The 25,182-nt window shown below is 40.8% G+C and overlaps 1 pseudogene; it reads right to left on the reverse strand.

Moving 5' to 3' along the window:
• Nucleotides 1-6,408: 6,408 nt before the first annotated feature.
• LOC122013926 overlaps nt 6,409-25,182 on the reverse strand; it is a 48,027-nt pseudogene continuing 29,253 nt past the window's right edge.

A 25,182-nucleotide genomic window follows, 5' to 3' on the forward strand; every position in this document is an offset into this window, starting at 1 on the left:
CTGTCGGCTTCATCGATTATAAGAAACTACATTTGGTACACCAACACCCAAAATTAGTATCTCAATGTCAAACAAAGGAACATATGAAAATAATTATTGATCTCGTGGTTAGGATTAAACAAGCTAGCAAATAATCATTAGCATGGATATGCAATAAGATGAAACACGCAACTAGTTGGAGAACATAAGTAGAGCTCATTAAAGCAAAAAAGAAAAGAAACAACAGATCATTTAGTAAAAGGAACTCAATGAGTACTGAGGGCATTCAATGGAAAGGTATACAATTTCAGTATGCAACCACTTCAAACTACATCCAGTCACCTCCACTTTGCCATTCTTGTATCTTTCTCAATATGGCTAGCATGTTGTGCTGTGCTTAGTTACATTCAATTTCCAAAAACAAATTTCAATAGAACAATGATAAATGAGATTTTCAAAAAACTCTGCTGCCTAAAAATGCAATACCGGAGTTCTGTGTGCTAAAAGAAAGAACAATTCCTCAATCCAATAGTCAACGGTTAAGGTATTGTTTAAATCAGTTCCTCACTACTTTTTCTGCTATCATTCCATATAATTGCATAATTTATCAAAACATAAATGACCAGGAACCAAAACACTGAAAACAAGAATAAGCCAATAATTTAGATACATGGGATCAAATGCTTTACAAAAATAAACCATTTACCATAATTTTACTTATTTGCTCAGCTTTTTTGATCTGCAAATTTGAAATAATCTATTATACGGCAACTGATGTGAAAGAAGCTAAATATAGTGATGCATGATGTATAGTAGATTATTATGATTTTTCTTGGAATATATAAAATAATTTATTCACACTATCTTCAAAAAGATTCTACTTATATTAACATAATAAATTTTCAAAAGAATAAAATGAAAGATTCTTCCTTCATTCTTAAACCTCAAATCTAAGCAGCACGGAGGAGGCATGATTATAATTAAACTTCCACATAATCAATAGATGTGAATTCACATTCTGTTATCCGAATACATTAACACTAATTTATTGAAAGGTTCATTAAACATGAGATTGAAAAGGAACATGAATTCTTCCAAAAAAAAATAATGCTCCAGCTCAAAGGAGGTGCAAAATGTGGGCTAGAGAGCACCTAGAACCTTGGCCTGCATATTCCTTGACCTCTTAGATATAACTACAATCTTGGTAAAAATTAAACAGAATCAAAGCAAAAGGAATAATATTTATCCAACTCCAAGGCATCAAAAGAAAATCAGAATATCAATGGAAGAAGTAACAAATAACATTTGATCTTCACATACTTCAGAACAAATACTATGACAAATTGCCAAATAAAAACAAATGTCACATAATTGCACAAATAAAATTGAAAAAGAAAACCACCATTTATACAGATAAGACATGTCAATTCCTCACCCAAGTAGAATCCTTTACCATACTTTACCTCAATATTAATAACCATTAAATTGATGGGATAATTGACCAAGATCCTGATACAGATAGTAAAGTGTAATAGCAAAGTGTATAAATACAACCTGATTTAGATTAGGAATACTGAGAGAATGACCAAAATATAGAGAAAATATCAGTAAAATTTGTAAGGTAATCAAGTATAGTATTTCAAGTTCTCTCTGCAATCTATCAAAAATTATATTAGTAATTTCTTGTTATCAAAGAGGTTGAGATGAGACATGCATAAGACTTACAGAAAACTAGGTGTTATGCAACTTGTATTAGAACAATCTGCCAGCAATGCGTCCTATTCTTCTATAAAACAAAATTGTTATTATCTTCTCGAAAAATGGGATAATATGAAAGAGTACCAAAGAATTAACAAGAGATTAATAGAAGTGAACTGATAAGAGTTAAGACTACTGATTTACGAAGGAAAACATACTCATACAGAGGATCCAAATGCAGAAAAATAGGAATAAGCATTACAATAGAATTCTTACAAACACAGGAAAATAGAAACAATAATTAAAATTGAATTGTTAATCACATCAAAAGGTCCAAACCAATTCAAGTTTATCCAGTACTGCATATAATCCAAATAATCATTTAAGTAATCTTCATCGTGAAATCTTTGTAAACATGAATTGCTAAAATTCAATAACCACCTAAATAAAACCAATAGGGAGGAGCTTTAAAAAAAAGGCAAATCTACCAAAACAAAGGAAAATATCTTTGTTTATGTAAAGTAGATACTTTTAATTCCACATTTCTTGCATGCTTGGTTGCTTTCATCTACTGGAAATTGACAAAGCAGAATCAATCAAATGAGAAGGTAAGCAGAAAATATTTTGTAGCAAATAGTTGCTTACATGATCAAGAAGTGGAGATATTGCAGAAGCATTCACTGGATGTTCTATCACATACATCTGCATAGACAATGAAGACAAGAGGGTGATTTTCAGTCCAGGGAGGTGAGAGTATTTATGTAATTAGCATAGCACACTACAAACAGACAAGACGCTATGGTGTAATTTCTTATTTCACTTTTTCTTATGAAGTTATAGTCAAAACACATGAACTTATGTTCAATATCCTTAAAAGCATAGCAAAAAATCTACTCCTGGACAAAGAACCCTAATTGTCCCTCCAAAAAAAATGAAGCAGAAGCAAAACCAATCAAAGATTTGTACCTCTGACCTGAGAAGCGAAGTCAAAACCAAGAATAAAAGTAAATACTAAAAAATATTAATAGATCTACACCATCACCTTAATTTAACAAGCTTTAAACCCCTCAAAAGAAAGTCTAGCCATCAAAACAACCAGCGCGAAGAAATTCCAACAAGGAACTCAAAAATCCCAACAGATCTAGCCCAGAGCCGACCGATTTCCTCCAAGAAAACACTAAGAAACAAGCTAAGCATACAAGGATCAACAAGGGATCACCTCCGCGTTTGACGAGAGACGCCATGAGTGCAGACGACGAAGGAGCAGCCCCGAGGAGCCAAATCCGAGCACCAGCAGCGAAAACAACAACGGAATCAAGATGATTTCCGGGGAAAAGGCCGCCGACGAATCAACGGAGAAACCAGAAAGCATGAGGAGAAGAAACCCTAAGAGATGGAGCAACCCGCGAGAGGGCAAAGATGGAAGGGAGAGGAGAAGAGAAGGGGAAAGAGGATATGGATGTGGCTGTTTGGGAAAGCGGGGCATTCCGCAGACCTCACAAGGGAGTCGTGTGTTGATTCTGATCGGGAGAGGAAGGGGCGTCGATCTAGGAAGGGGAAGGACGGCGCGATCTAGGAAGAGGAAGGTTTAGGTTTGGAGGGAAGAGTGAAGTGTTGTAAATTTTGGCTAAGTATTGGAGGAAAAATTAAATTATTTTATTTATCATAGACACCGGGTTTTAAAAACCGCTGTTAAAATCGGTGTCTATTAATGAAAAAAAAGGTGCTCATAGACATCGGCTAAAAAACCGATGTCTATGAGCGAAAATCTGCACTCATAGACATCGGTTTTTGGAAAAACTGGTGTAAAATACTCAAAGACATCGGTTTTTGCTTAAAACCATTGTTGTTCCACCGATGTCTATAAGGGTTTTTCTTGTAGTGATGAGAATGTTAAAGAACATTTGTGGGAAAGAATTTAAGAATCATGAGGGAACAACAATGACAAATATCCTTTATCTCCACGCATACATATGCTATTGTGACTTTGAAAAGAAACTAAGCAAGTTCTAGAGTTCATTGTTGTAAGTGCATGCCACACAAAGATAAAATGTGTTTAGGCTTAAAGTGGTCATCTCTAGGTATTTTCCATGCAAACAAGCTCAATTAATCAAATTGAAATCCACAACCATTTTAACCAATATCATGTAAGAAAAACATCCAATTATGTCACATGACCTAAAATCGATGATCAAATTTAAGAAGCTTTTACCATCTTAAAAATATTACTAGAAAATTCCATGGAGACTTTTATTCAAAATGGCACGCTATGTAAACTAAGCAAAATGCAATGTATGGAAACAAATTGCAAAATGTAAAAACAAAGTGCAAATGCAAATTATAAAACTAAAGAAATGTATAAGGAGTTTATTAGACACAAAGCATGAATTAAAATGCAAGAGAAAGCAAAATTGGAACCAACTCCCCTTTCACTCCTGGTGGTTGAAGAAGATTCAAAAGAAGTAGCCACCCCGGAAGTGGAGTAATCATGATTTTACTCAAATTCTTCTTATTAATCTTTTTTCCCTTGAAAATTCTTTCTGAAGGTCTGAGGCGGTTCAGTTCAAGCATCCACTCTAGGAGCTTGTATTCTCCTACACAACATTAAAAGACAAGACCTCTCATATACATGTGGGATAAAAAGATAGGAGAATATTAGTGTGGGTAGAAAATTTATCAAGAAATGAATCACACCTAATGAAATCAATGAACGGTACCTCTATGAAATTTTCTGAAAAATCACAAACAATACTCACCTTGTCATCTTGAGAGGTACCTGGAGTGATGATTGTTACCTCTTCCTCATCAAATGAATGCTCAAGCTCTGGTTCTGGTGAATGTTCAACCTCCTGTGGTGATCCTTGGGTGCTTGGCTCCATAGCACAAGTCCCTACACTTTCATCCTCAATTCTTGGTGATTCTTGAGGTAATGCTTCCAGTAAGCACTCCCCTACACTTAAGTCATCTTCAAAAACGTGTTCAGAACCTGAATCACTATCAACATCTTCAACAACAAAATCGTTAGGATCATAAATTTACATAATTACATCATTATCACAAAAATTACTAGAAAAAGCATGTGAAGTGATGGGAGTAGGGTCAGGCCTGATAGAATTGCTACTTTCCATATCTACACTGGAATTTCGTGCTTGCAGTTGATTGATAGATGATGCAATTTGATCTAACTGAATCTATATGTTCTATATCCTTAAAAATTATTGCTCTTGATGCTCACTCATTTGTTACATAATCTCCCTGAGTTTCCATGTTGACTCATCCATCTGAGGATCATTTTGTTGAAAAGAATTTAGCAAAAATGATGTTGAAACTTCTTGAAACCCATATGAATTCTGGTAGACTGGATATGGCTCAATAAATGGTTCTTGTGCATTTTCATACTTGAAACATGAATTATCCACCCAATTAGCATTAAAACCATTTGAAAATGATTCATACATATTTTGTTGATCCATGTTTGGGTAAAACTGATACTCAGGCTGAAAATATTGATTTTCCATTCCACCTCTAAAATTCTGAAAATATGGATCCATGCTAAAGAAATCTCCTGTTCTTCACTACAACACTAAAACTCAAGATTAGAAGACTCAAGAGCATAAAATTTCAAACTCATGAAAATATGAACATAAAAGCACTTAAAAATTCAAGACAAGCCAACATGAAAATACAAAAAGAAATATGCAATCAATCAATCAAGATGCTAACAAATTAAAATCATTCAATGATCAATCCAAAATAAACACACACTACTAGTTAGTTGCTCCCCGGCAACGGCGCCAAAATTTGGTGTCGGTCTTTTTACATGTCATGAGGCACTCCAAATTAATAAAGATTGGAACCCATTTAAGCTAAAGAAAGTGCATGTAGTAAGGAGTCCTCAGGTCGTATTTTTCCAAGGATACTTAGTATGTGTGTGCAACTCTAGAATTGGTTCCAATTAAATTATTACATCAACAAGATCAATTTAACTTTTCCATTTAACTCACAATTCAAATTAATCTTATCTAATAAAATCAAGAACAGAGTTAAGAAAGGTCAACCTCATTTTACCATGATTTTATTCCATCTCATCAAGTCAACAAAATTAAATCGGATTCTTATGCGACATTGTATCAATTTCATCAATTAATATACCTTTCATTCAAATTCTTAGTTATAAAGCATTCAAGTATTCCAATTCACGTTCACAGTAGCAATTTAAATCTCAAGTTGAGCATTCATCATTCTCACATGTTCACGGGTACAACAAATCTAATGCAGATATAAAAATCAAGCTAACTAAATAACCTTAACTAAACTAACTAATGTTAATCCGAACTTCTACTTCAACAGAACCTAATTTGCAAATGAATTGAAAAGTTTAATAAGATTGAGATTGAAGAAGTGCAGCAAAATCAGGGGTTTCAAGTAAGAAAATCAGAACACAGTACTAAATTGCAAACTAAATCGAAACAAAGATGAAACTGCAAAGCTAAGATATCAGATCTGGTGATCTGAGCCATGTGATGGAAGATTCAAGTAAATTTCAAAACAAACAAAGAAAACAAACTAAGAAACAAACGTTCAAACATCACAGATCCGAGAATGCAGCTTCTTCTCCCTGCTGTCACTATAGAATTGCCGTTGAGAACGCCCTTCGGTAAATGGCTTTGAATCTTGAGCTATCAACTAATCCATTCGGATGCTCATAGCCTCAGAGAACGCCCTTCTAGCTCACACCCGAGTAGAATCCAGATCGCACGAAGAAAACAGAGTTGGAATCTGAAATTTACGAACACCAATCAATTGATCAGATCGATCCCGGAGTTGCTGATGGGATGGAGAAACGGGAATGTGATCGAAGCTTCTGGGAACACCCTTGAACTCCGGTGATGATGGAAATCGCGGATCGGAGAACGCCCCTAAATTCGGATTACAAAAATGGACAGAAACTCAACTTCACGAACTGGGGAACTCCCTCTGCCGCTTCTGTGCCCTCGGACGATGATCGTCGGAGCTCAAGAATCGCCGCCGATGAAGAATGCTTACATCTGGATCTGAAGTGGAGAATGGGAGCTGCGACGTCGCGGTGGAGAAGAAGACACCACTATAGCAGCAAATCACGAACCGAGCTCAAGCTTGCACTGTAGCTTCTCAAACGTTTTATACCCCTTTCAAATATAATCGGACGGTTCAAAATCTTCAAGCCTCTATCAACGGTGGAAAACATCCCAGATCTGGATCAAAACTTCTGGATCTTCATCTACGGTCCAGATCTACTCCTCATTGGGTTGGATGAGCCGGATCTTCAATGGATGGCTCAGATCTGCTTGATCTTCAATGGACGGTCCAAAATACTCCAAGGCTTGATCGCTTCGTTTAGCCCTAGATTTGAGCCCAAGTGTAGCCTGATCTGATCGGGTACATGACCCTTTTGATGCCTACAAAATAATAATAAAATATTAGCATCAAATACCATGATAATTGGCTAATTCGCAATTAGGTCCAAAATCAAATGTAATTTGTAAAATGTAGAGTAATCATGAGTTTAAGCTATGAATACCAATAAAAGCATGCATTATGAATCAAGATAATATAGCCAAAATCATGGTTATCAGATACCAAAATCCCAACTTAGTATTTCTTATAGTTTCCTTAGGTGTACCAATTTTAGATTAATTTCAATTCCTCAAATTTTGGCACGTTTTACTCTTCTCAAAGAGTAACACATTATCCTTCTCATTTTCAAAGGTTATCAGATACCTTGAAAATGACACTCTCTAACCCATCTAGGGTGTAGAGAATATGCTCCTAGGAACCCAATACCTATTTGTGCTTCTTGAATGCTCTAGGTACTTGCTAGGGATAACTTCCCTAGATACCTTCTTAAGGACCTTTCTAGGCTTCTTAGAAGCCTTAGTCACGTCTACTAGGTCACTCCTACGGATACCTCCCCTTGTAACCTTCTTTGTGACTTTATTTGGCCTTTTTGGAGCCTTAGTCACCTTGATCTTGATAAAAATACTCTTAGGGCTGACTTCCCTAGTATTTTTGGCTTGACCACTAGACCTAGGTTTGGTTTCATAGCTATATGAAACTCTATGATAGGAAGTCACATCCTTCTTGACTTTAGGTTCATATCCCAAACCTCTATATCCATTGGATGACTCTTGTCTAGACATTCCTAGGTTAAGCTCATTTTGACCCTTAAGCATGTTTTCCATTCTTGCTAGGGTTCTTTCTAAGTTATCAAGTCTTGACCTCAAGACTTGATTTTCCGTCATTAAATCCATAGGTTTGGATTTTTCTTGACCACTATGAGCATTTCTATATTTAGGCATGTATCTAAAATCCTTAGAGTTATTGCCTAAATTGTTATCTACCTTCCTAACCTTAGGTGTGATAGTTCTAGCATGAGGAGGAATGTATTTTCCCTTAAAGCTATCATGCCTCCTATTCTCATGATAATTGGTATTTAAATGATGTACCTTATTTCTAACATGCTCTTTACCATTTCTAAAAGGAATTGCGTCATTAAATGCTACCTTGGGTTTGCTCTTAAAAGCTCCCCCTAGACTTGTGCTTCCTCCTCTAACTTTGATTGGCTTCTTCTCTTTAGGGCATTGACTCCGGTAATGCCCATTTTGATTGCATGAGAATCACACAATGTGCTCCTTGCTCTTGCGTTCCGTGGGACCAATCTCCTTGGGCTTCTCCTTGCCCTTGGGTACTATTTGGCTCTTCTTCTTGGCCAACTTGGGACACTTGCTCTTATAGTGTCCATGTTCCCTACACTCAAAACAAATGATATGATTTTTGTTATTTACAATTGAAGTTTCTTTACCTTTGCTTGTAGGGATGATTCTTGATTCTCCATTTGATTTATCTTGCATTGTGGAAGTTGCATCATCTTCTTCTTCTCCTCTTGAGGATGTGGGTGTTTCCACCTCTTCAACCCTTGAGAATGTGGATGCTTCCACCTCTTCCTCTCTTGAAGATGTAGAAGATCTCTCATTTTCTTCCTTCTCCTCCTCTTCCTTCTTCTCCTCGAGTGTTGACCTTATGTCAACATCGGATTGGTCCTTCTCTTCTTGGACCAATGAACCCTTCTCCTTAGGCTCATTCACTCCTTGAAATTGAGTGGAGTTCTCATGATAGGCAATGACCTTTTTCCAATAATCACTTGCACTCGTGCATTCACCTACACTCAAAATTATATTAGAAGGTAATAAATTTAGCAAAACTTTTGTTACCTCCTTATCCGCCTCCACTTGCTCCCTTTGTTTCTCGGTCCAATGTCGAGGTCGGAGGTGTTTACCCTTCTTGTCCGTTGGAGCTTCAAACGGGTCTTCCAAGACCACCCATTGGTTCCAATCTATTTGGAACCAAGTCTCCAACCGATTCCTCCATAAATTAAAATCTTCTTTGTCGTACGGAGGTGGAATCCGGATGTCCCATCCGAGTGGTCCTTCCAAATCCATCTTCTTCTTCCTCTAGCTTCTTGCTCTCTTGGCGGTTAGTCCGTAGAAGAGCGGCCTCACTCTGATACCAATTGTAGGGACCGATGTTCCCGCTAGAGGGGGGTGAATAGCGTCTCGTCGGCGACTCGTTGGTTGCGTCGTCTTGATGATATGCAGCGGAAAGAAAGACACAACAAACTAAAACGCTAACACCTAGGGTTTACTTGGTATCCACCTCAAGAAGAGGTGACTAATCCAAGGATCCACACACCGACTCACTCCTCCACTATGAAATACTCCTTCTCGGTCGCAACCGGAGGCGGAGAAGTCTCGTACAAACATACACAACACTACAACACTCACACAAGAAGAGAATACAATAATACAATTGAAATACACTCATCTTCTTGCTTACTTATTGCTTGTTGTTGTTGCCTCTTGAATCTTGGAGATGCACTCCAAAAACCCTCAAGAACTGGCAGGAATCTTGGAGGAGATCGCTGGTGAAAATCACAGAAAACTGCAAGAGAAGAAAGCAAAGTTCTGCAGAGAAAAAGCTCCGCCAAGACTTTAAACAGTACTCCCAATCGATCCAATCCATCCCCAATCGATTGCCACATCAGCACCACTCCATCGCAATCGTCCATCACCTGCATCCTACCCAACGGTCAAATCCCAATCGATCGACCGATCGATTGGGAACATCTGAATCGATCGGTGGATCGATTCAGAAGCTTTCTGTGTTCTCGCGATCGCGCGAGAACTCCCCTGCCCAATCGATCGGCTGATCGATCGGCAGCTCCCAATTGATCGTCCAATCGATTGGGAAGGCCTCTATGCTCACGAATTAAGGTCCCAATCAATCAACCAATCGATTGGACCATTCCTTCCTTCGCAGTACACTCCAATCGATCCACTGATCGATTGAACCCTGGTTCAATCGATCGCCCGATCGATTGACCAGCCTGAACTTGACTCAAACTCAAGTCCAAAATCTCCAACCCAACTCCTGGTCAACCGTGACCTGTTGGATCTCCATGCCTAGCATTTGACCACACCCGACAAACCTCGAACTAGCCTTCTAGCCTCCTCCATCAGCCTTGCGTCCCTCGAATATCTCCCCATCCTTCACGCCTTGCCTTCAAGAGCTTCCTTCGGCCTCATCCTAGTTGTCGAGTTCTCCTTGCTAAGTCACACTAGGACTTACTTTACCAAGACCACATGCTTGGACTTACAACCTTTGCCAAGATCATACTTGGACTTTCCAATTGTCTGGCTCCTCACCATGACTTTCTTCTTTGCCAAGATCACACTTGGACTTTCCAATTGCTTGGCTCATCACCAGGACTTTCTCCTTTGCCAAGATCACACTTGGACTTTTCAATTGCCTGGCTCCTCACCAGGACTTTCCAATTGCCTGGCTCCTCACCAGGACTTTCTCCTGCCTTGCTCCTCACTAGGACTTTACCACTACCTAACTTCCAGTTAGGACTTCTAGACGCCTAACCTCCAGTTAGCTAGGACTTACCTAGTCAAGTCTCCTGTCATCCCTGACCTACTTGACTTGTCTTCTTATCAACCTGGTCAACCCTTTGACCATCTCCATAACCGGATTATTGCTCCAGCAATCTCCTTATATTGTCAAACTTCTTATATTGTCAAACATTAAAACTCAAATCCTGACTCAAGCTTGACTCAACTCAAGCTTAGTCAAACTGATCAACCTTGACCTAGGGAAATTACCCAACACTTCCTTCCACCAGATGTCCGGTCACCCTTGACTCATCTAGATTTCTTTGTGCCAAGTATTCAGTCACTCCTTTTGTTGGTGTGGTTAGCACTAACAGTATAACCCAGGTTTTAATGAATGACAAAATAGGTTAAGTTAGTCTTGTTGTTGATCTAACACTCTGACCAAGTGTGTAGGAGAAGCTCAGACAGGTCGACGGGCTGACCTGATGTCTGGCACGAAGCCTAGCTAGGTCGACGGGCCGATCGGATAGTTGGTACGAAGTCCAAACGGGTCGACGGGCTGACCGGACGTTTAACACAAAGTCCAGCTAGGTCGACGGGCTGATCGGATAGCTAGCAGGTAAGTAAAGGTAAGTCACTGGATGAGAGTGACTGTGAGGACGCATTCTCGGGAAGAGAACTTAGGCGCCGATCCGACTTAGGACCATTTCAGAACTCTAAGTCGAGATCTTGACTAGATTTCGATCTCGGAGAGACGGAATCTAATTAATATTTTATCTAATGATAAACTGTGCTAACACTCTATTTTGCAGGATATATATTTACCTCGGACTAACATTTTCTTGCAGGTAGGGAACCGCTAGAAAATAGGGTCCGGGCGCCCGGGAGGTACCAGGGCGCCCGGAGGCAAATTCTATCCCCAATGTCGCTGTGCCACGTGGAGTTCGTTGGTTGGCTCGACTACGTCACAACAAGGGCACCCTGAAGGTTCCAGGCGCCCCGAACCTCATATATAAGAAGGGTCAAGGTTGGAGTCAGAGCATCAACTCTCAGTTCGATCTCTGGTGCTCCTGCGACTCTACGAAAGCTCTCCGACAAAGTTCTAGTTTATTTTTTCCTTTTCTAATTGTCAGTTTTTATTTTACTAATTAATTCCTGTAATTCAATTCTGTAATTACTATTCAAATTATTAGTAATTGCCCACCGAAAGCACCCTTGTGTGCGGGGCTTGGAGTAGGAGTCGCCAAAGTCTCCGAACCAAGTAAATCTCTGTGTAGTCTTTGGCTCGTTTCTTTTTCCGCTGTGCTTAACTCTTTTCGATAAATTTTAAATCGACATTCACCCCCCCTCTATCGAACGATCATGATCCAACAAGTGGTATCAGAGCAGATATCACTCTGATTTGGTGCAACCGCCAATCAGACAAGGGGGTGAAACTTCCCTTTTATTCGTTTTCGACTTTCAATTTTTTGCATAATTCCAAACTGGTATTATTACCTTTTTGGAAATAATTTCCATTGCAATTAAATCTAATTTGGTGCAACACCAATTTAGCTCTTTTTATTATTCTTAATTCTTCCCGCACTACTAATCCAAGACCAAGTCTTGGGACTTTGTTTGTCGTTGCTTTATTGTGTGCAGGGTCAGCATGTCTCAGATTGAAGGCTTCAGCACGGTACGTCCTCCCCTATTCAACGGGGATGATTTTCCGTACTGGAAGAAAAGGATGGAAGTCTACCTGAAGACGGACTTTGACCAATGTCTCAGCGTCACAAAAGCCTACAGAGCACCAGTTGACAACTCCAAAAATCTACTTGATCCGGAACAGTGGACTTCAAACATAAAGAAGAAAGCATCGATGGAGAACAAGGCAATCAACACGCTACAATACAGACTGAAAAGGGAAGAGCTGAACCGGGTAGGCCGCACCAGAAGACAAAAAAACTTTGGGACAAGTTGATCGAGCTGCATAAAGGAACCAACGACGCTAAGGTAATGAAACGCGATTTGTTATTAAATAGAATATTTAAAATAAAAATATAGGAAGGAGAAATGACGAGTCAGCTTCACACGAGGATCAAGGACATCCTCAACGGGCTCCACGCGATAGGCCACCAGATGGAAAATAGAGATCTGATAAGTGTTGGTGCAATATCCCTAGGTCAAGGATGACCTGGTTGACTAAGCTTGAGTTGGCTCAAGCTTGAGTCTTTATGTTTAGGTTTTGATGTTTGACAATACAGATAATACGTAGAGATTACAGGTGTAATCATCTGATTGGGGAGATTGCTGGAGCAATTCCCCTCTGGTTAAGGCTTGACCAGTCTGAGTTTGAAGAAGAGTCAAGTAGGTCAAGATTGATCGGATACTTGACTGGGAAGTCCTAGTGAGTGAAGCTAGGCAGAAAGAAAAATCCTGGTGAGTGAAGCCAGGTGAAAGACCTAGTGAGTGAAGCTAGGCAGTTGAAAAATCCTAGTGAGTGAAGCTAGGTGAAAGTCCTGGTGAGTGAAGCCAGGCAGGTGGAAAGTCCTGGTGAGTGAAGCCGGACAGTGGAAAAATCCTGGTGAGTAAAGTCAGGTAAAAATCCTAGTAGTTGAAGCTAGGTGAAAGTCCAGGTGAGTGAAGCCAGGCAGATGGGAAGTCCTAGTGAGTGAAGCTAGGTAGATGGAAAGACCTGGTGAGTGAAGCCAGGCATGTGGAAATCTAGGTGGGTCAAGGTTGACCGGACACCTGATGTTTGGAAGTCCAAGTAGGTCTTGGAGGACCGGACACTTGGCATGAGATGGTAAGTCCAAGTGGATCAAGGTTGACCGGACACTTGGCGCAAAGAGAAAGTCTAGACGGGTCAAAAGTTGACCGAATTCTTAGCGGTCGTAAGTCCAATAGGGAGTTGGCATGGAACTAGGAAGTTCGGACGTAGTAAACTTTCGAAGGCCATAACTTTTGACTCGGATATTGGAATGAGGTGATCTCGGATGTGAAACGAAGCTAATTTCAAGCTCTATCCAGTTTTCTTCTTTCCAATCGATTGGGGGGTTTAATCGATTGGTCAATCGATTGGTTGACATGAATTAATGCAGAAATGGGCTGAATCGATTGTGTAATCAATCAAAACTTCCCCAATCGATTAGTCAATCGATTGGGAGAGTTTCTAAGTGAACAGTAAGTTTCTGAATCGATCAGTTGATCGATTGAAACCTTCAATCGATCGACCGATCGATTGGAGCATTGGAAATCGCTCGAGAAGCCTTAAATCGATCGAGTAATCAATTCAGGACGATTCCAGAGAGCACAGAGGCACTCTGGATCAATCGGGTGATCGATCCAAAGCCTTCCCAATAGATTGGGAACAATTCAATCGATTGGGATTCAACCGTTGGCGCAAATAAAGCCGTTGGCGAGCGTGTCTTCAAAAACTTCTTCGATTATTCTCCACGGGCAATTACAGCAGCTCTCCACAGCAATCTTTTCTTCCTCACCGCCAATTCTTAAAGGTTCTTGGAGGCTCATCCAAGTCAAGAGGCAAATTACTGTTGGTGCAACCTTAGGTCAAGGTTGACCTGGTTGACCAGACTCGAGTTGACTTGACTCGAGTTGTATTTTGATGTTTGACGAGAACAAGCTTGGGAGATTGTGGGTGCAACCCGTGGTCAAGGTTGACCTGGTTGACCCGAGGTGAGTTGACCTGACTCAGAAAAGTCCAAGCAGGGAGCTTGGCACGGGAAAAGTCCAAGCAGGGAGTTTGGCATGGTGAAAAGTCCAAGCAGGGAACTTGGCACGGGAAAAGTCCAAGTATGGAGACTTGGCACGGAGAAGTCCAAGTATGGAAGCTTGGCACATGGGAAGTCGGAGAGGGCTCGGTAGCTCGTTCTCTGGACTGTGGTCAGAGAGGGCTCGGGAGCTCGGTCTCTGGACCGAATGGAAGTCGGAGAGGGCTCGGTAGCTCGTTCTCTGGACTGTGGTCAGAGAGGGCTCGGGAGCTCGTTCTCTGGACCGGATGGAAGTCGGAGAGGGCTCGGTAGCTCATTCTTCGAACTGTGGTCAGAGAGGGCTCGGTAGCTTGTTCTCCGAACTGTGGTCAGAGAGGGCTCGATAGCTCGTTCTCTGGACCGGATGTGGAAAGTCCTGGTGAGTGAAGCAAGGCAGTGGGAAAGTCCTGGTGAGTGAAGCCAGGTAGTTGGAAAGTCCTGGTGAGTGAAGCCGGGCAGATTGGAAATCCTGGTGAGTGAAGCCAGGTGAAAACCCTAGTGAGTGAAGCTAGGTGAAAGTCCTGGTGAGTGAAGCCGGGCAAGGGAAAATCCAGATGGATCAAGGGTGATCGGACATCTGGTGTTGAGAAGGTCAAGTAGGTCAAGGGAGTGACCGGATACTTGACACGAAGAGAAAAGTCCAAGTGGGTCAAAGGGATTGACCAGACACTTGGTGGGGAGACTTAGCAGGTCAAGGGAGTGACCGGATGCTAAGTATGATGTACCAACAGGTCAAGGTTGACCGGATGTTGGTTTGGAATGTTTGGGACTTGGTTTGGGCAAAAACCAAGCTCTGGATCGATCAGTGGATCGATCCAGTGATACACTGGGTATCTGGATCAGTCTGGTGACCGATCAGTAACCAAACAGTAGCCTATTGAGTGTTATCTGATCGGTCTGCAGACCGATCAGGAAATAACGATCAGAAGGCAAGAAGTTCGGGAGAAAAGCATGCTGATCGGTCCCTGGACCGATCAGAGGAAGCTCTAATCGGTCCCCAGGACCGATCAGGGTCTTCCTGGACCGATCAGGAGATGTTCTGATCGGTCCAGCCCTAGCCGTTGGCTCACAACGGCTAGTCTTCTATCTTCTGTTCTTCGCAGGTGAGTGCAGGTTATAAAAGGAGTTCAAGGGCTACAGTGGCACCACTCCTTCTTCTTCCTCCTCTGAACTGAGCTGCGTTTCTTCTGAAAGTTGTGCTCTTGAGCTTTGCTGAGCTCCGAAGCTTCGGGGGAGCTTCTTTGACTGAGTTGCTTGTTGGCATTCGTCCGTGAAGTTGGTTCTTCATCCGGGACTTCAGTCGACGAGAAGGCAAGCGAGTATTTGTACATTCATTGTATATTTTGTTCTTGCTCTTCTTTGTATTTCCTTCTTACTGTTGTAAGTTTTTGTGGCGAGGTTTCTCCACCCATAAGGAGTTTACATTAGCCGGTTTTCCGGGGACTCATCCACCGACGGATTGATAGGCTTCGTCCACCTTACGGACACGCCGAGGAGTAGGAGTTTCATCTCCGAACCTCGTTACATCGACGAGTTTGAGGTTTGCTATTCTCCGCTTTCATTTCTATTTAGTTATTTCCGCTGCGCTAACCCTAATCGTAGGAAGAAACGGGAAGAATTTGGGTCGGCTATTCACACCCCCCTCTCTAGCCGCGATCATCGATCCTAACAAGTGGTATCAGAGTGAGGTCGCTCTTTGCCGGATTAACACCCGAGGGAGCACAAGCTAGAGATGGATCGGCTTGGGGAGGACATCACGATTCCACCCTTCTACGATCGCGACGACTTCGCATTTTGGAAGGTAAGAATGAAGTACTTTCTTATGACTAACCTTGAAAATTGGAGTTGTGTTCAATTAGGGTTCAAGCCTCCGATGGACAAGAAAGGAGAAACCCTAGAGAAGAAGGAATGGACCAAGGAACAAGTCCACCAATCCCTAGTCAACGATGAGGTATTGAAAATTTTTGAATTTTCTTTACCTAATGATGTTTTGTGTAGGATAGGTGGATATAACAATACCAAGGAGTTGTGGAACAACTTGGCTAAGTTCCATGAGGGGAACTCCACTTCAAGACATGAAGAGGAGTCAAGTGAGCCAAGGAGTTCACTTCATGGAGGAATGGATTTAGAAGTTGAGGGCCACTCAACATCTAAGGAAGAAGAGGAGGAGAGTTCTTCTTCAAGTTCGGAGCAAGAAGAAGAAGCTTCTACCTCCGGAAGGGATGAAGGAGAGAGCGTTCATCCATCCTCAACCCTAGGTAACTCAAGCCATTTAATTTCAAACAAATTACACATAATGTGCTTTGAGTGTAGGGAATTTGGACATTACAAGAGTAAATGTCCAAAGAGGGTTAGGAAGACTCCACCGGCGCCAAAGATCAAGGAAGCCGGAGTCCCGATACGCAAGAGCAAGGAGCACGTGGTGTGCTTCCAATGCAAGCGAAGGGGACATTATCAGAGTCAATGTTCGAGGGGGAGGCAACCTCACAAGGACAAGAGACCGAGCACGTTAATAGGGGGAGCTAAGGCAAACCCTAAGGTAATCTCTAAGGCACATTATTGCAATACTAGTAAGATGCATGCTAGTAGTTTGATTGCAATTGACAATAATGATAAGCATGATAATTATAGAAATCGATACACATGCTTAGGTGCCAAACATGTGAGCCTAGATAAGGATAACACTAGGAAAGTCAACCCTAGGATTAACTCATCTAAGGCTAAGGAAAACCTAGGTAGGAATCCCAAAACAACTAGACACATGCCTAGGAATACCTCAAAGAAAAATGAAAAATTAAAAATTGAGGTATTAGAGAAGGAGAATCAAGTCTTGATGTCAAGACTTGATACTTTGGAAAAGGCTCTTAAGAACTTGGAGAAGTCATCTCTAGGGTTTAAGGGTCAAAAACCAATGTCCAAGGACAAGAAAGGTTTGGGTCACAAACCTAAGTCCCAAATGGTCAAGCCCACTTATCACAATGTTCCATTCGATTATGGAACAAAATCTAGGGCTAGGAAGACCATCACCAAGGTCACAAGGGGAGTCACCCCTAGAGTTGATCTTGATGAGTCCCAAATGATCAAGGCTTCAAAGCCTAGGAGGGTCATTAGAAGGGTTGCTAGGGAAGTCATCCCTAGTGAATACTTAGTGAACCCAATGAGCTCCAATAGGTATTGGGTTCCTAAGAGCATGATTCCATCACGCTAGTTGGATTAGAGTGTGCCAACCTTACTTGAATAGGTAGTTAACCTAATCATGGCAAAAGGTGGCACTCTGGGAATTTTCAAGGTGTAATCAAGTCTTGAAAATGAAATGGAAAATTATTCCTAAGGTGATTAGAATGTGCCAATCAAATTTGAGGAGTTGTCTAGAGTCAATCTAATTGGCACATAGTGATATAAACATCTTTGGTATATGATTTGAGGTCTATCACACTTAGGAATATAGAATTTATGGCAAAATGATCGAAATTATCAAAAATGGCAACTAAGGCTAGAATTAGGTATTTTCTATACCTTTATGTGATATTTGCCATATATTGTTTGCCATATGCCATGTCATGACATCATATTTATTTTATGATCATTTAAAATGTCATGATAATGCTTAGGTTAGTCAAATGTCATGCTTTATTTAAGTTTCATACTTTATGTCATGACATCATGACATTGGCACATGTTTCATTTATGATATCATTATATGCCATGTCATCATCTCTTCTCTTGCATTTATAATCAATGAAATTGATTTAAGGTTAAAAACACAATTTGATATGGAGATCAAATTGATGTTTAGAAAATGCATGAGACATTAGCCTAAGATAACCTAAACCCATATCTCACATCAAAATTGACTTGAATGTGTTTGATACACCTTAGATGTGTGTGAGATATTAGGATGATGAGTTAGGATCAAGGTGCATTGTTCTTGTACCTAGATAAGCCTAATTCAAAATTGAGGATCATAGGGAAAGCTTATGTACAAGTCATGTACATTTAGCCCAAAGATTGTGGTCCTAAATTAAAGGGTTTAAAATCATTTCAAAATTGATTTGAAAAACCTTGATGAAGCTTTTCTAGTGATAGCATTCATCATTGAACAAGTTGATACAAAGATGAGTTAACTTTGAGCTATTTCAAAGACTTTTGAACTTTGTATCAAGTTTTGAAAATGGAAGTTATTTTCATAGAAAACTATTTTTCCTTGATAGTATATGTTATGAGGAATGTAACCTCAAAATTTCACAATTTTTGGAATTTTCTATAATTTTCTAGAGGTTTCTGAATTTCGGGAGAAGAAAAGTTCAGAAATCAGAAATCAGAGTTGTGGACCGATCAGAGGGGATTCTGATCGGTCCAGGGGTGCCTGGATCGGTCACCGTGACCGGTCCAGGGGTGCCTGGATCGGTCACCGTGACCGGTCCAGGGAATCCCTGATCGGTCTGGTGACCGATCAGGGCGTGCCAAGTTGCTGAATTTCGACTGTTTGTCTGAAATTACAGCTATGGAAGTGGTGTTTTAGAGTTCTAAAGGTTTGAAACTCTCCAAGACATTGTTGGTGCAATGGTCAAGGGGGAGTTGACTTTTAGGGGGAGTTTTTACTCCTAAAGACTTGAGTGATATGGGATTATCACTAAGTTAATTGTTGACCGTAGTATCAAGGGAGAAATTAAGAGTTTCAATGAAAGGTATGAGACTTTCATTAGAAAGAAACTCTTGACCTTGATTCACTCTTTTTGATGTGTGTCAAAAAGGGGGAGAGTGTAGGTTTGAGGAGAATAGAGAATGTTCAGGGAAGAACATTAGAAAACCTAAGCTAGGTTATCGGGTTAACCTAACTTGATTATGGGTTTGATTATGGGTTTTGTCAAACATCAAAAAGGGGGAGATTGTTGGTGCAACCTTAGGTCAAGGTTGACCAGACTCGAGTTGACTTGACTCGAGTTGTATTTTGATGTTTGACGAGAACAAGCTTGGGAGATTGTGGGTGCAACCCGTGGTCAAGGTTGACCTGGTTGACCCGAGGTGAGTTGACCTGACTCGGAAAAGTCCAAGCAGGGAGCTTGGCACGGGAAAAGTCCAAGCAGGGAGTTTGGCATGGTGAAAAGTCCAAGCAGGGAACTTGGCACGGGAAAAGTCCAAGTATGGAGACTTGGCATGGAGAAGTCCAAGTATGGGAGCTTGGCACATGGGAAGTCAGAGAGGGCTCGGTAGCTCGTTCTCTGGACTGTGGTCAGAGAGGGCTCGGGAGCTCGGTCTCTGGACCGGATGGAAGTCGGAGAGGGCTCGGTAGCTCGTTCTCCGGACTGTGGTCAGAGAGGGCTCGGGAGCTCGTTCTCTGGACCGGATGGAAGTCGGAGAGGGCTCGGTAGCTCGTTCTCTGGACCGGATGTGGAAAGTCCTGGTGAGTGAAGCCAGGCAGTGGGAAAGTCCTGGTGAGTGAAGCCAGGCAGTTGGAAAGTCCTGGTGAGTGAAGCCGGGCAGATTGGAAATCCTGGTGAGTGAAGCCAGGTGAAAACCCTAGTGAGTGAAGCTAGGTGAAAGTCCTGGTGAGTGAAGCCGGGCAAGGGAAAATCCAGATGGATCAAGGGTGATCGGACATCTGGTGTTGAGAAGGTCAAGTAGGTCAAGGGAGTGACCGGATACTTGACACGAAGAGAAAAGTCCAAGTGGGTCAAAGGGATTGACTAGACACTTGGTGGGGAGACTTAGCAGGTCAAGGGAGTGACCGGATGCTAAGCATGATGTACCAACAGGTCAAGGTTGACCGGATGTTGGTTTGGAAGGTTTGGGACTTGGTTTGGGCAAAAACCAAGCTCTGGATCGATCAGTGGATCGATCCAGTGATACACTGGGTATCTGGATCGGTCTGGTGACCGATCAGTAACCAAACAGTAGCCTATTGAGTGTTATCTGATCGGTCTGCAGACCGATCAGGAAACAACGATCAGAAGGCAAGAAGTTCGGGAGAAAAGCATGCTGATCGGTCCCTGGACCGATCAGAGGAAGCTCTGATCGGTCCCCAGGACCGATCAGGGTCTTCCTGGACCGATCAGGAGATGTTCTGATTGGTCCAGCCCTAGTCGTTGGCTCACAACGGCTAGTCTTCTATCTTCTGTTCTTCGCAGGTGAGTGCAGGTTATAAAAGGAGTTCAAGGGCTACAGTGGCACCACTCCTTCTTCTTCCTCCTCTGAACTGAGCTGCGTTTCTTCTGAAAGCTGTGCTCTTGAGCTTTGCTGAGCTCCGAAGCTTCGGGGGAGCTTCTTTGACTGAGTTGCTTGTTGGCATTCGTCTGTGAAGTTGGTGCTTCATCCGGGACTTCAGTCGACGAGAAGGCAAGCGAGTATTTGTACATTCATTGTATATTTTGTTCTTGCTCTTCTTTGTATTTCCTTCTTGCTGTTGTAAGTTTTTGTGGCGAGGTTTCTCCACCCATAAGGAGTTTACATTAGCCGATTTTCCGGGGACTCATCCACCGACGGATTGATAGGCTTCGTCCACCTTACGGACACGCCGAGGAGTAGGAGTTTCATCTCTGAACCTCGTTACATCGACGAGTTTGCGGTTTGCTATTCTCCACTTTTGTTTCTATTTAGTTATTTCCGCTGCGCTAACCCTAATCGTAGGAAGAAACGGGAAGAATTTGGGTCGGCTATTCACACCCCCCTCTCTAGCCGCGATCATCGATCCTAACAATTACAACACGAAGAAAAAGAAGCTAGGGTTTTCGTTGTAATCTTGTAAGATTCATTTATATTTTGCTTCTTTCTTTCTCATTATTGTATTATGAGGTTGTAAGGCTTCTCCGCCTTCGGTAGTTACCGAGAAGGAGTGTTTTTATAGTGGAGGGTGTGTGAGTATGTGGATCCTTAGACTAGTCACCTCTTCTTGAGGTGGATACCAAGTAAATCCCTAGAGTTAGCGTTGTTGTTTGTATTTCTTGTATTTCCGCTGCACATCATCCCAAGAAGTGAGCAACGATGAGCACGACGATCGCGACGAGCTATTCACCCCCTCCTCTAGCTACATTTCGGTCCCAACAAGTGGTATTAGAGCAAGGTTGTTCTTCACCGGAATCATCACCGAAAGGGGCAAAAAGCTAGAGGGTGAAGAAGTTGGAGCAATTCTACAAGTCGAAGACTTCATTCAAGAAGCTCAACTTCAAATGGAATTCCAAGATGGACCTGGATTCGATACAAGGGTGCCTCCACCGTTCACAATGATGAGCTTCGATCTTTGGAAATCAAGGATCAAAAATTTCTTGATGGTGGAGATAGAGCAATGGTTTGCTCTCATGGAAGGCTTCGAAGCTCCAACAAGTTCAAAGGACAAAGTTCTCAAGAGAAACAAGTGGAGCCAAGAACAAATTCAAAGGAGCGAGGAAAATGATAAAGTGACCAAGCTTTTGGTCAATCTATTACCTAGCCATAGTTTGGAGCAAATTGGAGAATTCAAGGATGCCAAGGAGCTTTGGAGCAAATTGGCAACGATTCATGAGATCCCCTCCACTGTACCAATCCAAGAAGAATCAAATAAGGGTGATTCATTGAATCAAGATTAAAAAGAAGAAGAAGAAGACTCCGAGGTTGAGAGGTGCTCAATATCGGAAGAAGAAGTCTTAGAAGCTTCATCCTCAAAGGAGTGCACCCAAAAGAGCAAGGAAGAAGCATATTCCTTGTTTAATGTACAAGAGGATGAAGAGGAAGATGAAGTATCCACCTCTAGGATTGAGGGGGAGAGACCTTTGTTGACATCGGATCAAGAAGAAGGAGAAGCTTTTACATCCGGGTCAAATGGAGAAGAATATGTTGCATCCTCCAAAAATCAAGAAACATCAAATGGAGGAGCAAGTGGCATCCCTACACATGAAGGTAAAAAATGGTTCAATTAAGAATAAAAATCATATTATATGTTTTGAGTGTAGGGAACATAGGCACTACAAAAGCAAATGCCCTAAATTGGCCAAGAAAAAGGGTCAAGCGGCACCAAAAGGTAAGGAGAAGCCCAAGGAGACCGCTCCCGGAACAAAGAAGAGCAAGGAGCACATTGTGTGCTTTTGTTGCAATCAAAAGGGACACTATTGGAGTCAATGTCCCAAGGGGAAGAAAGCGGTCAAGGCTCAAGGAGGAAGCACAACTCAAGGGGGAGCCTCCAAGGTAAAACGCAAGGTATCATTTGTTGAGCCTACCCTTTTAAATAATGGTAAAAATATGCTAGTTCTAATTTATATCATTTTAATGCTATTTACCATAAAAATAGGAAGTATGATAGAATAAACGAAAATCATGTGGCTCTTCATGCTAAAACTACCAAACCTAAGGTTAGAAAGATAGAAAATAATTCAAGCAATAACTCTAAGGATTCTAGGTATTTGCCTAAGAAAAAGAAAAATCAAAGTGTAAATGAAAAATCTAAAGTTAAGGAGTTATGGAGAGAAAATCAAGTCTTAAGGTCAAGACTTGATAAATTGGAGAGGACTCTTAGAAAAATCACAAATGATACACAAGGGTTCAAGAGTCAAAACCTAGGTTTAGAGAAACAAGGGTCATCCTATGGTCGTAAAGGTTTGGGATACAAACCTAAGGCTAAGAAGGATGCAATTTCTTACCATAGGGTTCCATATAGCTATGGAACTAACCCTAGGCCTAGTGGTCAAGTCAAAAATACAAGGGAAGTTATCCCTAGAAGTATTTTTGCAACAACAAACATGACTAAGACTTCTAAGAAGTCTAAGAAAGTCACTAGGAATGTCACAAGGGAAGAAATCCCTATAGTTGATCTAGAAAAAGTGACCAAGGCTTCTAAGAAGCCTAACAAGGTCACTAAGAAGGTATTTAAGGAAGTTATCCCTAGTGAGTACCTAGAGCATCCAAGGAGCTCCAATAGGTTTTGGGTTCCTAGAAGCATTTTCTCTACCCCTTAGATGGGATAGAGAGTGTCGACTCCGATTAGAAGGGTAGTTAACCCAATTTTGATGAAGTTGACACTCGGAGAGCATTTTCAAGATTATTATTATTAACCTTTGAAAATGAAAAGGATTATCATTTACTTCTTAAATGGAGTAAAATGTGCCATATTTTGAGTATTTGGCTATAATTTTAATTGGCACAAGAGATCAAGTGTAAAGAAATGCCAAGTTGGGATTTTGACATTTTATTGGGAAGTTAAAAGCAAATCTAAGCTTTATTTTAACTTGTTACTCTTTAAAAGAGTAAATTGTGTCAAAATTTGAGGAATATGCTTAACTAAATTGGCAAATGTAGGAAAAGTAAAAGAAATGTCAATTTGGGTTTTGGCATTTTCTTGGGAAATCTTGGGCAATCTAGGTTTAAATTTTAAGATTAGCTAAGGTTTAAGGATACTTAGATAGTTAATCTAGGTATTCTATTTATGCTAATTTGTCATGCTTTTTTTGTTCATAAGATGCCATGACATCATGTTTTGCATTCATGTTTTATTATGAAAAATATAAAAATACCATGTCATGTCATATATACATCATGTAGTTATAGGAAATTTTCTTTTAAGAATTATTCATCTTTGATGTATGCCATAACGCATCATGCATTATTTTAATTCCTTGCAAATTAAGGACAAATGACATTCATTAACAAGTAACATCCTTGGTGGATATTCATAATCTCAAAATGCCTAGACAGATATGCATGATCCCTATATTAGGGCAAAACCAAAAGTTTACATCTCACTAAAGAACTATAAGGTGACTTGTATGTGGTTTCGGACACATTAAATACAATTGAGATGTTAGGATGATGAACAAAACTCAAGATGTTGATTTAGTGTATTTTTTTGAGTTTTAAGTACATCAAAACACATAGTTATGTGTTTTCCAATCAATGAGAAAGCTAATGTACAAGTCATGTGCATTGAGCCCAAAGAATATGGTTGGATATTGGTTTTGAAAATGATTTTAAATATACTTTGGAAAACCTTGATGAAGGCTATCTTTTGATAGTAATCATCATTGAATAGTTGAGCACAAACTTGGAATAAAACACTAAAGTTTTTACAAGTTTCCAAGTTTGTGTCAATCTTTAAAAATAGAAAGTATTTTCATAGAAAACTATTTTTCCTTGAAAGTATATACCCTAATAATTATCTACATGAATTTTTATGATTTTTTGAATTTTGTAGAATTTTTGGGGACTTTCTGAAATTGACTGAAAATGTATTTCAGCATTTTCAGAGCTTCAATAGATCACCCGATTGATTGGAGTGCCTCAATCGATCGAGCGATCGATTGAGAAGGCATTTCTCGTGAGCAGAAGCTCACTGGATCGATCCATCGATCGATCCACGCAGCCTGAATCGATCAGTGGATCAATTAAGCTCGGTTCAATCGATTGGGACCCAACTCCAATCGATTGAAATGCTGAGTTTGGCTGGGTAAGCTAGATTTCAGCATTTTTAGTCTAAGTAACCATTCCTTATCCCTCAAAACACATTTGTATACATCTAGGGGTGTTTTCATGATGAAAACAAGGATGGATTGGTTAAGGAAGACTAAATAGAGGTTTAGGTTGAGGTTTGGTTTCAATATTGAATTTTTGAACTTCAAAACTTCTAAATTTGAGTTTCCTATATGTTTAGGGATTCCAAGTCATTGTTGGTGCAATGACAGAAGTTTAAAGTATGTTTTTAGGGGGAGTTACTCTTTAAGGACATGAAAATCTATTTTTTCATATACCTTGGAAGGTGGTCAACCTTCTTTAACGTAAATGCTCAAAGTTGAGCTTTTCAAATACGATGAGGAGTGGATATCTTCATTATTTAGTTGTTCATGCTCAAGGGTGAGCGTTGTGTT

This window comes from Zingiber officinale, chromosome 8B (genome assembly GCF_018446385.1).
Source record: "Zingiber officinale cultivar Zhangliang chromosome 8B, Zo_v1.1, whole genome shotgun sequence".
NCBI lineage: Eukaryota > Viridiplantae > Streptophyta > Magnoliopsida > Zingiberales > Zingiberaceae > Zingiber > Zingiber officinale.